The sequence below is a fragment of the Macrobrachium nipponense genome, chromosome 2, assembly GCF_015104395.2.
Source record: "Macrobrachium nipponense isolate FS-2020 chromosome 2, ASM1510439v2, whole genome shotgun sequence".
Classification (NCBI taxonomy): Eukaryota; Metazoa; Arthropoda; class Malacostraca; order Decapoda; family Palaemonidae; genus Macrobrachium; species Macrobrachium nipponense.
In genome coordinates, this window is record NC_087201.1 from 126,783,051 (window position 1) to 126,796,202 (window position 13,152).

The following is a 13,152-nucleotide window of genomic DNA, read 5'->3' on the forward strand; positions in this document are numbered from 1 at the left end:
CTGACCTTACTGGAACAGTTGTCTTGTTGCTAGTCTTCTTAGAAATGTTTGGGTACGGCAGAGCAAGCTTTTTTTTTTTCTTCTTTTAAGTAACATTATCAGCATAAGTTTCTAATAACCCATTTCCTTCCCTTTTCCTGATGTACCGGGTGTTCAGCTTCTTCAATAGAAGGTTCCACAGATTGCAAACCATTGCTGGTGGTGGCACAAGGAGATGGATCATTACATTCTATACTAGCTATCATTATTACTGCTGTCAGAATTCACTCGTGCGTGTTATCGGTTGTCACTCTCGCGCTAATAGCTATTAGCCTAAGTTTTCTTTCTTTATTTTTATGAGACTAGGCTTCCATTTACGTTTTCCTCTATTTTTAATATAACTGCCAATCACGTTTTCCTTTATCTCTTTTTAATACAAATGTTTTCCTCTTTACCCTCACCTTGCTCAGAGCAGCACTGTCACAAATGTCTCAGTTACCTCTATGGGTTCATAATCATCACACTGACCATTATTTGAACGAAGAGACATCTTAAGAATGGTTAACCTAGCCTAGCCTATACCATAGATACCCCTGACACATCACAAGCTTCCATAAACAATTCATTGTCTAAACTCATCATAACGGTAACATTATCACTCGATGATTAATAATACAGATGATAATAACGCGAAAGGTGCTTGCTTACGGCCCACTGCACGAACATAATTGGTACTCTTAGGGCAGCCCACTGTACGAACATAATGGGTACTCTTAGGGCAGATTGACTCTCAGTCTCAGGGGAGAACAACAAAGGCGCAGAGTGATTGAACCACAACCCACTTACAACAGTAGTCTCGACGATATATTTCTTATATAATAGCCCTCCGTAAGAATGGTGTAGATTGGTTGGACAACCGCACGGCGAATAACGTTATTCTTGATAACAGATATGCCTCACAACGAGTGGTTCACCACAGGTTTATTGATTGATAATACATTATTGCTTTGCCATTTTCTAATACAACGCATGGCCGACAAAAATCCTAGACAATGCGAGTAGTTCCACCGAGTCTTCTTTTAACTAAGTGTGAGAAACACTACTCTCACAGTCACTATTCGTGTTTTAGTTATTTTCAACTTGTCAGACATTGGTTATGAGTTACGAAGTGTGTGAAAATATCATTATCTCTCACATTCTGTAACCTATACTAATGCAGTGATAACATAACCATGACTGTTCTCGAAGAGTTTCAAGAATAACGCAAAATGGGGACAGCAAGAATAACCCACTTTTTAAGAATTCAGATGATGCTACTTAGTCAACCCATAGGTAGGTAGCCTACTAGGCTAGGTTGTAGTAGGTAGGCTGGTTGCAAGTTGCAAACAAGATACACCAAATGTAGTTTCGATATGGCACTATTTTAAGTCAATGATACAGTAGCTTAGCGTAATAAACTCTTCACTGAAGTAAGAGGTCTGCGAGATTCACTACCATATTTTGATAATCCTAAATGACATTTTTACAAGGTTCAACCGTTTACGAATTTTCAGGTTAGGCCTAGGCCTACTAGGATCATTTAGGCCAGGAAAGTTTACCAGTTATCATGCTAGTGGCACAAGTTAAAGTAAAACTACCGGGTAAATCTATGGAACAACTCTGGATGGACTATTTATTACCTTTGTCATTGATTTTTTCTACTAGCCTAGGGTGGAAACACCGCTTTGGATCCATCAGCATCGAGTGGAACAACCTTCCAGCCTTATTCACTCAATATTTAATTGGTGAAAAAAGAATACAATTACATCTTTAAGCATACCATTCAAAAGATTGAAGGGTAGATCTAGGGTACCTATCCGCAGCGGCCCATGCTATGGCAGTTGCAGTTTTTCTATGCAGTTTTACCTACTGTTGCTGTTCCTGGTTCCTAAGTGCTCACTCTACAAACACAGTTGCGGGCAGCACACAACTACACTATTTATGAGGTGCAAAGCCTTATTCCCTTATTGTTTACCTTACTCATTATTTAGGTAGCTTAACTTTTACTTTGTTAGTTCAAAATGTTTAGTTATTTCTACTGAAGCAATCCGCAGTGGCCTAGACTATGGCAATTGACGTTTCCCTATGTTATTTTACTTGCTGCACAAGATTTGAAAGTAATATTCATTTGCACGACTGTAACTAAGCAGTAATTTACCTTTGAAGACTACATGACAGTCAACGAATCAACGTAACGAGTCCAAAAGTAAATTAAAGTTTAGTTCCAGTAGAACGAAAAAAATATTCCCTTCAACTCTTGTAAAGCAAGTAAAATAACACAGGAAAACGTCAATTGCCATAGTCTAGGTTACCGTGGAATAGTTCTATAGATCGATCTATCAAGTATTCAATTCAGGCAGAGAAATGTAAACATAACCGCCATGTTTGAACTCCTCAACCACCACAGAGCCATATGTTTACTAAGGGGAAGATGGCGCTCTCGGGGGGAAGGGGGGTGAGAACGAAGGTACGAGTTGCCTAAGTGACTAGTAGCACCCCGCGGAATAGTAATATAGGCTTTAACGTAACTTTCTATAAAATAATAATTAAGAATAATTTTTGAACCTTACCTTAAAGGGGTGGACAAAGCAGCAGCTGCCTTTATGAAGGCGTGGAGTCGGGTTTTGGGGTCTTGAAAATGTAACTTGAAATACGCAGCAGCCAAGTACCCGACGAAGTTGTACATACGCCGCCCCTATCTCGGAGTCGACTCCCGGAGTTCCCTCCACCTCCTCTCTATTGTAGTAGTATGAGCACCGGTTACTGGGTCCACTAAGTTGCTTGAGTGGTTGACTGTCAAATGGACGTACAATTCGTCTCCCAGGGAGTCATAAGCCCTCCAACAGTCGGAAATAATAGTGGTCCCTGGCACAATGTATTCCTAGATAACTGCAAGCAGAGTCCCACTGGTCCTATCGGGAACAGGAACAACGAAGAACTCTCGGGTCTGCTTACAGATACCACCGAACACCCACTGTCCTTCGATGACGCGACCTACGTTGTATTTCCGCCTTCTGAATTTCGCCTCATCGATTTCAACAGTTGTGCCGGACCCACCAATTTGTTTCTTCTGTTGGATGAACCAATTAACTATGACCTGAAATAAAAAGTAGTGTTAGGGAAGGAAATTAAGCAGGGAAAATTACATAATAATACAAGAACGGTTGGTATATGAGAGAGAGAGAGAGAGAGAGAAACATACATACTTCCCGGGAAAAACTGGCCCAATCATTAATGGTTGTGTCCGACAGTCCAATTTCTGTCCTCGCAAGAAAAAAAATTGCTCACATACAGGTATGCAAAGAACAGAACGGTCTCGACATCAAGGTGGGACCCAGAAAACCAAGTGCCATTAAATAATGAGAAGTAGTACGAACAATGCTTCTTCGCCTTCTTACTGTAAGGCCTATAAGACCGGTCACACCTAAGAGAAAATGTGGAAAGAGAAATACCAATTACAAACCTCAAAATCTGAAAATATGGAGTAGGCCATAAATGGTATAAATGAAATCTAATTTTGTTCATGCCACTTACCTGACAGATATATATATATAGCTGTATTTTCTGAAGTCCGACAGAATTTCAAAACTCGCGGCACACGCAGTGGGCGGCCAGGTGGTAGTACCCATTCCCGCCGCTGGGAGGCGGATATCAGGAACCATTCCCATTTTCTATTCATATTTTTTTCTGTCGCCGGTCGGTAAACTACTGTTTACAGACCTCCGCCCAGGATTTTTTGGATTTGACTCGCATTTAAGTATCTGATTGACTTTTGGTATTGATTTTGGATTGTTGGATTGGCATACGCGATAGTGGACCGTTTTTTGACTTTGGATTGACTTTTCTGTAAACGTGATGTCTGGATCAAGTGGAGTGAGTTTCAGAGTCTGTGTGAGGAGTGATTGTAAGGTGAGGCTACCGAAATCATCGGTAGACCCCCACACAGTATGTATGAGTTGTAGGGGGCATATTTGTTTGATGGATGATCGGTGCAATGAATGTGATGGATTGGCCGATGATGATTGGAGAGTGTATGATTCCTATCGGCGTAAATTAGAACGCGATAGGATCAGGAGGTCTTCCTCCAGGAGTGGTTCTACCAAAGGTAAGGGTGATAATATTTCTCCTGTAATAACACCTGTAGATTTTGCATCTCCTAAACCTGTGTTGCCTTCGGGCCCTGAATCTGTGTCGGGAGAAGGTAATGCTCTCTCTTATTTTGGAGTCTCTACGTACTCTAGAGACCAAAGTGAAAGCCTTGGAAACTGGCTCAGTGCAAGTGCGTGATCGTGCCCTAGTGTTGTGGAGGGGGCGTCAGATCGGCCCCATAATGCCTCTAGGCCTAGACCGCTATCCGACTCCCAGGAATCAGGGAGGGGGTATGTCGAAAGCCGCAAGAGGGTTACGGGGGCTCCCCACCGATCTGGCGTCCCTTCGGCAGGCCTTGTTGCAAAGTCCCAGGCTGTCAAGGAGCGCGCACGGGCGCGCATCCTTAATTAAGGACTGCTTTTCGTCCTCCAAAGCTTCCTCCCCGCGCAAGGGGTGGAGCGCTCGGATAGACTCTCGTCCGCTGAAAAGGACGTTTCGTGTTGACGCTTCACGTCTTGTATCGCCGCTTTCTTCGGAGGACGCTTATGACGCTTTTCTTCCTCCTCAGAAGAGAGGTAAAAATTCTCATTCCGACGAGGACGCTGGGTTTGTGCGCACAGGCGCGTATCCTGGAGGAGAAACAGGAGCTGTTATACCTGTGAGAAGGAAGGAGGCGTCCCCTCGCCCCTCGTCTTCTCGCAGGATCAGCCCTGCTCCCTCTGTTCGTTCCTCTCCAACGAAGAACATTCTTTTGTCCCTTCAGGACCAGCTATCGACGCTTATGGCTCAGAGGCTCGCCCAGCAGCAGTCGAGCCTAAGCGGTATGGAAGGAAGGACCTTAGACTGTGCCCGTTAAGAGGACGAAGCAGTCTCCTTCTCTCTCCTCGCTCGTCTCTTTCGCCGATTGCGTCTCCTTCGGCGACTCGCCGATCTCGTTCCCCCACTAAGAAGACGCTTTCGTTCCCTCTCGACGTCATGGGCAGGCTGCTTGCCGTGATTTTCGGGAGGACGCTCAGGACGCTTTTGAGTGCGCTCAGGACGCTTTTGAAGACGCTCGGCAGGACGCTCGGCAGGACACTTTTCAGGACGCTTCGGGGGACTCCGGCCAAGAAGAAGACTTACACCAGGACGCTGGGTTGCGCGCACAGGTGCGTATACCTGAGAAAATGTCTACCTTTTCGTTGAGGAAACGTAAGGATGCTTCTCTTGCAAGTGAGGCTGCCTCGGGCGTCGCTAAGGATGCTCATCGCCGCCAGGAAACGCTCTGCCTCCTTCGCGCCGGGTACAAACGCCACAAAGAAGACAGCCAATAGTAAGGCTTCTACCAGTAAACATCGGGGGTCTTTGATTAAGGCAAGACCCGATAGATGTACGCCCTCTCTCGGAGAGGCGGTCTCCTCTTCCGATTAGAGAAGAAGGAGAGTTGAGTAGTCCTGCTGACTCTGTTGAACAAGAGGAACCTTCTGCTGCCTCTTCAATCTCGGACTATAAAGTTCTTGTGCGGCTGTTGCGTTGCGTTCGTCCTTCGAGGACAAGTTCCAGCCTGCAGCTCCCACGTCTCCTCCTCCTTCGCAGTTTTCAATCCTCCTAATACTTGTAAGACCCCGGAGTTTGTCGAGATGAAGACTTCGCTCTCTACTAAGCGGGCATTCAAGAAACTCCAAGACTGGATGGAATGAAGGAAGGATCAAGGCAAGACAACTTTCGCCCTTCCTCCCGCTAGACTTAGCGGTAAAGGAGGTATGTGGTATAAAACCAAAGAAGACATGGGTGTGTGAATCCCTTCTTCAGCACAAGGGGATTTCTCCAGCTTGGTGGATTCTCAGAGGAGGTCCCTTTTATCCACTGCTAAAGTGACCTGGACCCTACGGAGACGGACCATCTATTTGAAGGGGCTGCTCCAGACTCTTGAAGTTATTCAACTTCCTATCCTAGACTGGTGCTTGGGAGTTCTGGATCTGCAATCGAGAAGCCCAGAGTCTCTCAGTCTTGGGGAGCTGTCCAGCGTGCTATCATGCATGGACAAAGCCGTCAGGGATGGTTCAGAGGAGCTGGTCTCCTCATTTTGGGACGGCCTTCTTGAAGAAGACAGCTTTGCTGTGTAATTTCACGGCTCGATCAGTTACTCCAGCTCAGAAAGCGGAGCTGCTCTTTTCTCCTATTACGAACCATCTCTTCCCCCAGACTTTGGTTAAGGACCTGGCAAGCAGTTGCAAGAAAGGCAACGCAGGACCTCTTAGCCCAGTCCCTTGAGACGTCCGACAGTTCCTTCCACTTCTTTTGGCTTTTGTACGACCACCGAAGAAGGTTAAGCCCTTTCGTGGGGCTCCTCCCTCGAGAGTCAGTCCTCGAGGGAGAGGGCTTGCAAGAGGAAGAGCTTCTTTCAAACCAAAGCCATCCAAGTGAGACGCATGTCCTTCAGACACCAGTCGGAGCCAGACTGAAGTTCTTTGCGGGAGCATGGAGAGAGAGAGACACGGACCCTTGGTCCCTCAAGATCGTGGAGCAGGGGTACAAGATCCCCTTTTTAGATCTTCCTCCTCTTTCTACTACTCCCAGAGACCTTTCTCCATCCTATCAGGGAGAAAAAAGAACAAGTTTTAATTCGATCTTCTACAACAAATGATCGAAAAAAGAGTGGTGGAACAAGTCGCGGACCTGGGGTCTCCAGGCTTTTTACAACAGGATTTTCCTAGTACCAAAGCAGTCGTCAGGTTGGCGTCCAGTCCTAGATGTAAGCAGGCTCAATCTTTTCGTGGAAAAGACCAAATTCACGATGGAGACGCCTCATTCTGTTCTGGGAGCCTTGAGACCGGGCGACTGGATGGTGTCCTTAGACCTGCAGGACGCGTACTTTCACATCCCGATCCACCCTCTTTCAAAGAAAGTACCTAGATTCGTCTTGGGCAAAAAGTGTGGCAGTTCAGAGCTCTTTGTTTCGGCCTGACCACGGCTTCAATGGTGTTCACCGTAGTCATGAAAATGTGGCGAGGTGGCTACACTCTTCAGGGATAAGAGTTTCCCTTTACCTCGACGACTGGCTTATCAGAGCTTCGTCGAGAGAGAAGTGTCTGAAGGACTTGCAGTTCACGTTAGCCCTAGCGTAGTCCCTGGGACTTCTTGTCAACCTCGAAAAGTCGCATCTGACCCTGACACAGTCCATCGTGTATCTGGGGATTCAGATGGATTCAGTGGCTTTTCGAGCGTTTCCGTCCCAGGAACGTCAGCGGCTAGGATTAGAGAAGATCTCGGCCTTCTTGGGGAAAGAAACTTGCTCTGCGAGGGAATGGATGAGTCTGCTGGGCACCATTTCATCGCTAGAAAGGTTTGTTTCCTTGGGAAGACTGCACCTCAGACCTCTCCAGTTTTTTTGTTTTCCTTGGTCGGACGAGTGGAAGGCAAGGACGATCTCAATGCGATCTTGAGAATATCGCATCCAATAAAGAGCCATCTAAGATGGTGGTTTCGACCCACAGAAACTACAGGAGGGCTTGTCCCTAAGTCTTCTGAGCCCCGACCTAGTGTTTATTCTCAGACCGCTTCCATTGCAGGCTGGGGAGCAACCCTAGGAGGGGATGAAAGTGTCAGCACCTGGAGAGGGGAACAGGTAGCCTGGCACATAAATGTCAAAGAGCTAGCAGCAATCTTTCTGTCGCTGCAGTTCTTCGAAGGGAGTTTGATGAACAAAATTGTTTAAGTAAACTCCGACAATACCACAGCACTCGCTTATTTGAAGAATCAGGGAGGAACACACTCCAGAACTTTGTTTCACCTGGCGAAGGAGATTCTGCTGTGGGCGAAAAGAAGAAAGGTTACGATCCTGACGAGGTTCATTGCAGGAGTGCAAAACGTCAGGGCCAACCTTCTCAGTCGTTGGGAACAAATCCTACCGACGGAATGGACCTTAAACAAAGACTGTGTTGAGACCTTTGGAGGTTGTGGGGACGTCCTCTGGTCGACTTATTTGCGACGTCGAGGACCAAGAGGCTTCCTCTGTATTGCTCCCCGGTCCTAGATCCAGAAGCAATCGCTGTGGACGCGTTGCTATGGAATTGGACGGGCCTAGATCTGTACGCCTTCCCGCCATTCAAGATCATAGGGGAAGTCATGAGGAAGTTTGCGGCTTCAGACGGGATGAGGTTGACCCTTATCGCCCCGATGTGGCCAGCGAGAGAATGGTTCACAGAGGTCATGTCTTTCCTTGTAGACTTTCCAAGGACGTTGCCCTGGAGGAAAGATCTACTCAAACAGCCTCACTTCAAAAGGTATCACCAAAACTTCTCCGCTCTGGGTCTGACTGCATTCAGACTATCGAAAAGTTGGCCAGAGCGAGAGGTTTTTCGAAAGCAGCTGCGAGAGCAATCGCAAATGCAAGACATGCATCTACAAGAGCTGTATACCAATCGAAGTGGGCTTCCTTCAGGGCATGGTGTAAAAAGGAGGGAGTTTCCTCTTCCACGACCTCTGTGAACCAGATAGCCGATTTTCTGCTCTTTCTCAGGAAATGTGCAGAAATTAGCAGTCCCTACCATCAAGGGATATAAGAACATGTTGTCAGCGGTTTTTAGGCACAGAGGCCCTGGACCTTTCTGACAACAAAGACATTCATGATCTCTTAAAATCTTTTGAGACTTCGAAGATTCCCCAAACGAGACCGCCTTCGTGGAACCTTGACGTGGTTCTTAGGTTCTTAATGTCAAGTCCTTTTGAACCTCTTCAAGCAGCGTCTCTTCGAAACTTGACAAGGAAGGTTCTTTTCCTAACTTCTCTAGCGACGGCTAAGAGAGTTAGTGAAATACAAGCTTTTAGTAATCTAGTGGGATTCAAAGGAGACAACGCTGTCTGCTCTTTGAGCCCAACTTTCTTGGCAAAGAATGAAAATCCTTCTAACCCTTGGCCGAAGAGCTTCGAGATCAAGGGTATGTCAAGTCTGGTGGGCCAAGAACCAGAGAGAGCCCTTGTGCCCTGTCAGGGCTCTCAAGTTCTATGTGCATAGAACAAAAGAGGTAAGAGGTCCCTCAGGTAATCTCTGGTGCTCTGTGAAGAGACCAGAGTTACCTTTATCTAAGAATGCTGTTGCTTTCTTTCTGAGGGACGTCATTAAAGAGGCTCATTCATCTTGCCAGAAGACTGATTTGAGCCTCTTACGAGTGAAAGCTCACGAAGTTAGAGCTGTCGCTACCTCTCTTGCCTTCCAAAAGAATATGTCCAATCAAGGACATTCTTGATGGCACCTTTTGGAGGAGTAACTCTGTCTTCGCCTCACATTACCTAAGGGATGTGAGAACGATTTATGACGACTGTAATTCTCTTGGGCCATACGTTTCTGCAGACACAGTCTTGGGGGCTGGAGGTAGCTCTTTCCCTATCCCTTAGTTAGGTTTAGGTTAGTTTTTATTGTTGTGTTTTTAGGTTGTGGTGAGTCTTGTGTGAAGATCTCCCATCCCTTAGTTTAGTATTCAAGGGGTCTTTGGATAGTTGGTCAGGTGGTGGTCAGTTGCTTCGTTGCCCTCATATGTATGGCTCGATGGTCTTGTCACGTTGAGGTCACGTCCCCGTTGACAGATCATCCAGAGCGCACCAGCACTACAGGTCTTCACCTGGCTGGCAACTCTGATTAAGCAAAAGCAGGCTTAAGTGACAGTAATCACAGAGTCTACTTTGCTAACAGGTGAGGAACCAAGATATACATCATCTACTTAATTTAAGTTTCCTATAAATCCTATTCTGTCTCTTCCCACCATCCAAAGGTGGGATTCAGCTATATATATATCTGTCAGGTAAGTGGCATGAACAAAATGTTATTGTTATAATACAATTAAGTTTGTTCATACTTACCTGGCAGATATATATAATTAAAGTGCCCACCCTCCTCCCCTCAGGAGACAGGGGCATTAATAAAATATGAATAGAAAATGGGAATGGTTTCTGATATCCGCCTCCCAGCGGCGGGAATGGGTACTACCACCTGGCCGCCCACTGCGTGTGCCGTGAGTTTTGAAATTCTGTCGGACTTCAGAAAATACAGCTATATGTATATCTGCCAGGTAAGTATGAACAAACTTAATTGTATTATAACAATAACATATTTACACTAATCTAGGGGCGAAGTATATTACGGTTAGATGTAGAAACCAACAAACAACATGTAAGGAATTTACCTGAAGCACTTCTTCTGCAAATCTAGACGGCACTCGTTCCCACAATGGGGGCAAAAGACCTGCTTTCTCAGGAGGCCGTGGTCCTGGCATAACTCGATGAGCCGGTCATAATTGCCTGAGTAATAGGCAGAGAATTCTTTGTAACTTAAGTAACAATTGTTACATACAGCTGGCAGAGTCCCCCTGCTGATGGGCTAGGACGAGCACGAAGTTGATGCACTAGATGCAGCCATGACGACAGTTTCAACAATGATGTCGTTGTACGGTTAGGAGGTGAAAGCAGGCCGGACCATAGAAAACAGGGTAGGGGAGATGGGGTGAGGTAGTAAAAATGCTTTGATGCTATTAGTTGAGTGGGTGTGGGGTTGAGGTAAACAAAAAGTATAGTTAACAAAATAAGATTGGCAGTGTTGAGGGTAATAAAAGAAAAATGGTTGGTTAAGGAGTTAACGGTAAATGTGTAATGGGTTCGAAATATGAATAAATACAAATACATATATATAATGGGAGAAGGGTGGGATTTAAGTTCTGAATGGTAAATGTGTAATAGGTCCCAAATATGAATTAATAAATACATAAATACAAAATTAAAGATAGGCTGACATATAACCAAACTAATTTAACTTAACCTAGGGCATGTTGCCTGACCGGGGGGGGCCATACCCCACCTTGAAGAACTAACCTAACCTAACCAACCTAACCTATACCAACTTAACCTAGTAGGGCATGTTGCCTGACCAGGGGGACTTCGCCCCCACGTACCCCCCCTTGAATAACTAACCTAAACATAACCTAGTCAGGGAATGATAACCTCAACCTAAACCTAGCTAGGGGCATGTTGACGATGGACCGGGCTGTACCCCCCCTTGAAGAAGTAACCTAAACTAACCTAGTACAGCAGGTTGGCTGACCATGGAGGCTTCGCCCCCCCGTACCCCCCCTTGAAGAACTAACCTAACCAACCTAACCTAACCTAACCTAGTAGAGCATGTAACCTAACCTAACCAACCTAACCTAAGCTAGTAGGGCATGTTGCCTGACCCCCCTTGAAGAAGTAACCTAACCTAACCTAGTCGAACCTAACTTAGTAGGGCATGTTGCCTGACCAGGGGGCTTTGCCCCCCCCCCCCTGTACCCCCCTTCAAGAGCTAACCTAACCTATACTCTGTTTTTTTCCATCTGTCCATCCGCCTATGGTGTTTTTGTATGGTAACACTGTGTCCCGGGCTAAAGATAGTTACATTCAATGATTATAATAATATCCTGTTTCGAATATTAACGGTGTAATTCGCGTACAGTAAATTATTAAAATACTTTTCAGTTGCAAATGTACACCCAGATATCCTTTTATTTACCTAAAACTACACATAGCGTAACTATGTAAAGCCCGGGACGCAGTGTTACCATACAAAAAACACCACAGGCGGATGGACAGATGAAAAGAAAAAGAGTGTAGTAGGGCATATTGCCTGACCAGGGGGGGGCGAAGTAACCTAACCTAACCAACCTAATCTAACCTAACCTAGTAGGGCATGTTGCCTGACCAGGGGGCAAAGCCTCCTGTACCCCCCCTTGAAGAAAGACAAACTAGAAGGTAAACTAACATATAACTAACCTAACCTAGTAGGGCATGTTGACTGACCGGGCGGGCGTACCCCCTTGAAGATAGTATATATATATATATATATATATATATATATATATATATATATATATATATATATATATATATATATATATATATATATATACTTATATATATATATATATATATATATATATATATATATATATATATATGCATATATATATATATATATATATATATATATATATATATATATATATATATATATATATATATATATATACTATATATATATATGCATATATATATATATATACATATATATATATATATATATATATATATATATATATATATATATATATATATATATATACATATATATATATATATACATATATATATACTTACATATACATGTAACTATATATATATATATATATATATATATATATATATATATATATATATATATATATATATATATATATATATATATACTATATATATATATATATATATATATATATATAATGAATGTTATTGTCGCTTCTAGAAAGTCGGATCTCTAATAAGAAGAGTATGGCCAGCAGAAACTTCAGCATATTTTCGTTAAAAATTTTATTTTCATCCAACGCCTACGTTTCGGGATACAAATCCCATCTTCAGGGCTAAAAACGGAAAAAATTAAAATTCTATACATTAAATCAGACTAAAATGGGGCACAGTAATAAATTATGCTTTTTTAAAAAGAATATATAGATTAATTAACAATATATCAGTGAAATTCGAATTTTATAGAAAAGTAAGACGGTAACTAATTGAATAAGGAGAGCCCATTGCCATGCTATCAGATTGTTTGTAAATTTTCCCGTTAAAAATGAAATAGTTATCCATCACAGCCAGTTCCAAAAGTTTCCTAAAAGAGTCAATATCAAATCCTTCAAAAACACCATCTTCAGTAGGGAATAAAGAACTAATTATTATATCTATGGTTATTATATTTATGTTTAGTTACGATGTATCCTCACTGTTCACCAATGTACCTCTCACCGAAACCATAGATATAATAATTAGTGCTTTATTCCCTACTGAAGATAGTGTTTTTGAAGGTTTTGATATTGACTCTTTTAGGAAACTTTTGGAACTGGCTGTGATGGATAACTATTTCATTTTTAACGGGAAAATTTACAAACAAACTGATGGCATGGCAATGGGCTCTCCTTTAGCCAATATTTTGATGTGTCACTTGGAAAAACTATTTCTTGACCAGTGTCCTTCATCTTAATTTTAAAA

At 43.6% G+C, this 13,152-nt stretch overlaps 1 long non-coding RNA gene across 2 annotated transcripts in view; it reads left to right on the top strand.

Moving 5' to 3' along the window:
- The first annotated feature begins 578 nt into the window (after positions 1 to 578).
- The window catches only part of LOC135221523 (uncharacterized), a 173,239-nt gene continuing 160,665 nt past the window's right edge, over positions 579 to 13,152 (top strand). For both annotated transcript variants that reach the window (XR_010316000.1, XR_010316001.1), the window contains exon 1: positions 579 to 1,311. This is a non-coding gene — a long non-coding RNA (uncharacterized LOC135221523). The remainder of the gene's footprint in view (positions 1,312 to 13,152) is intronic.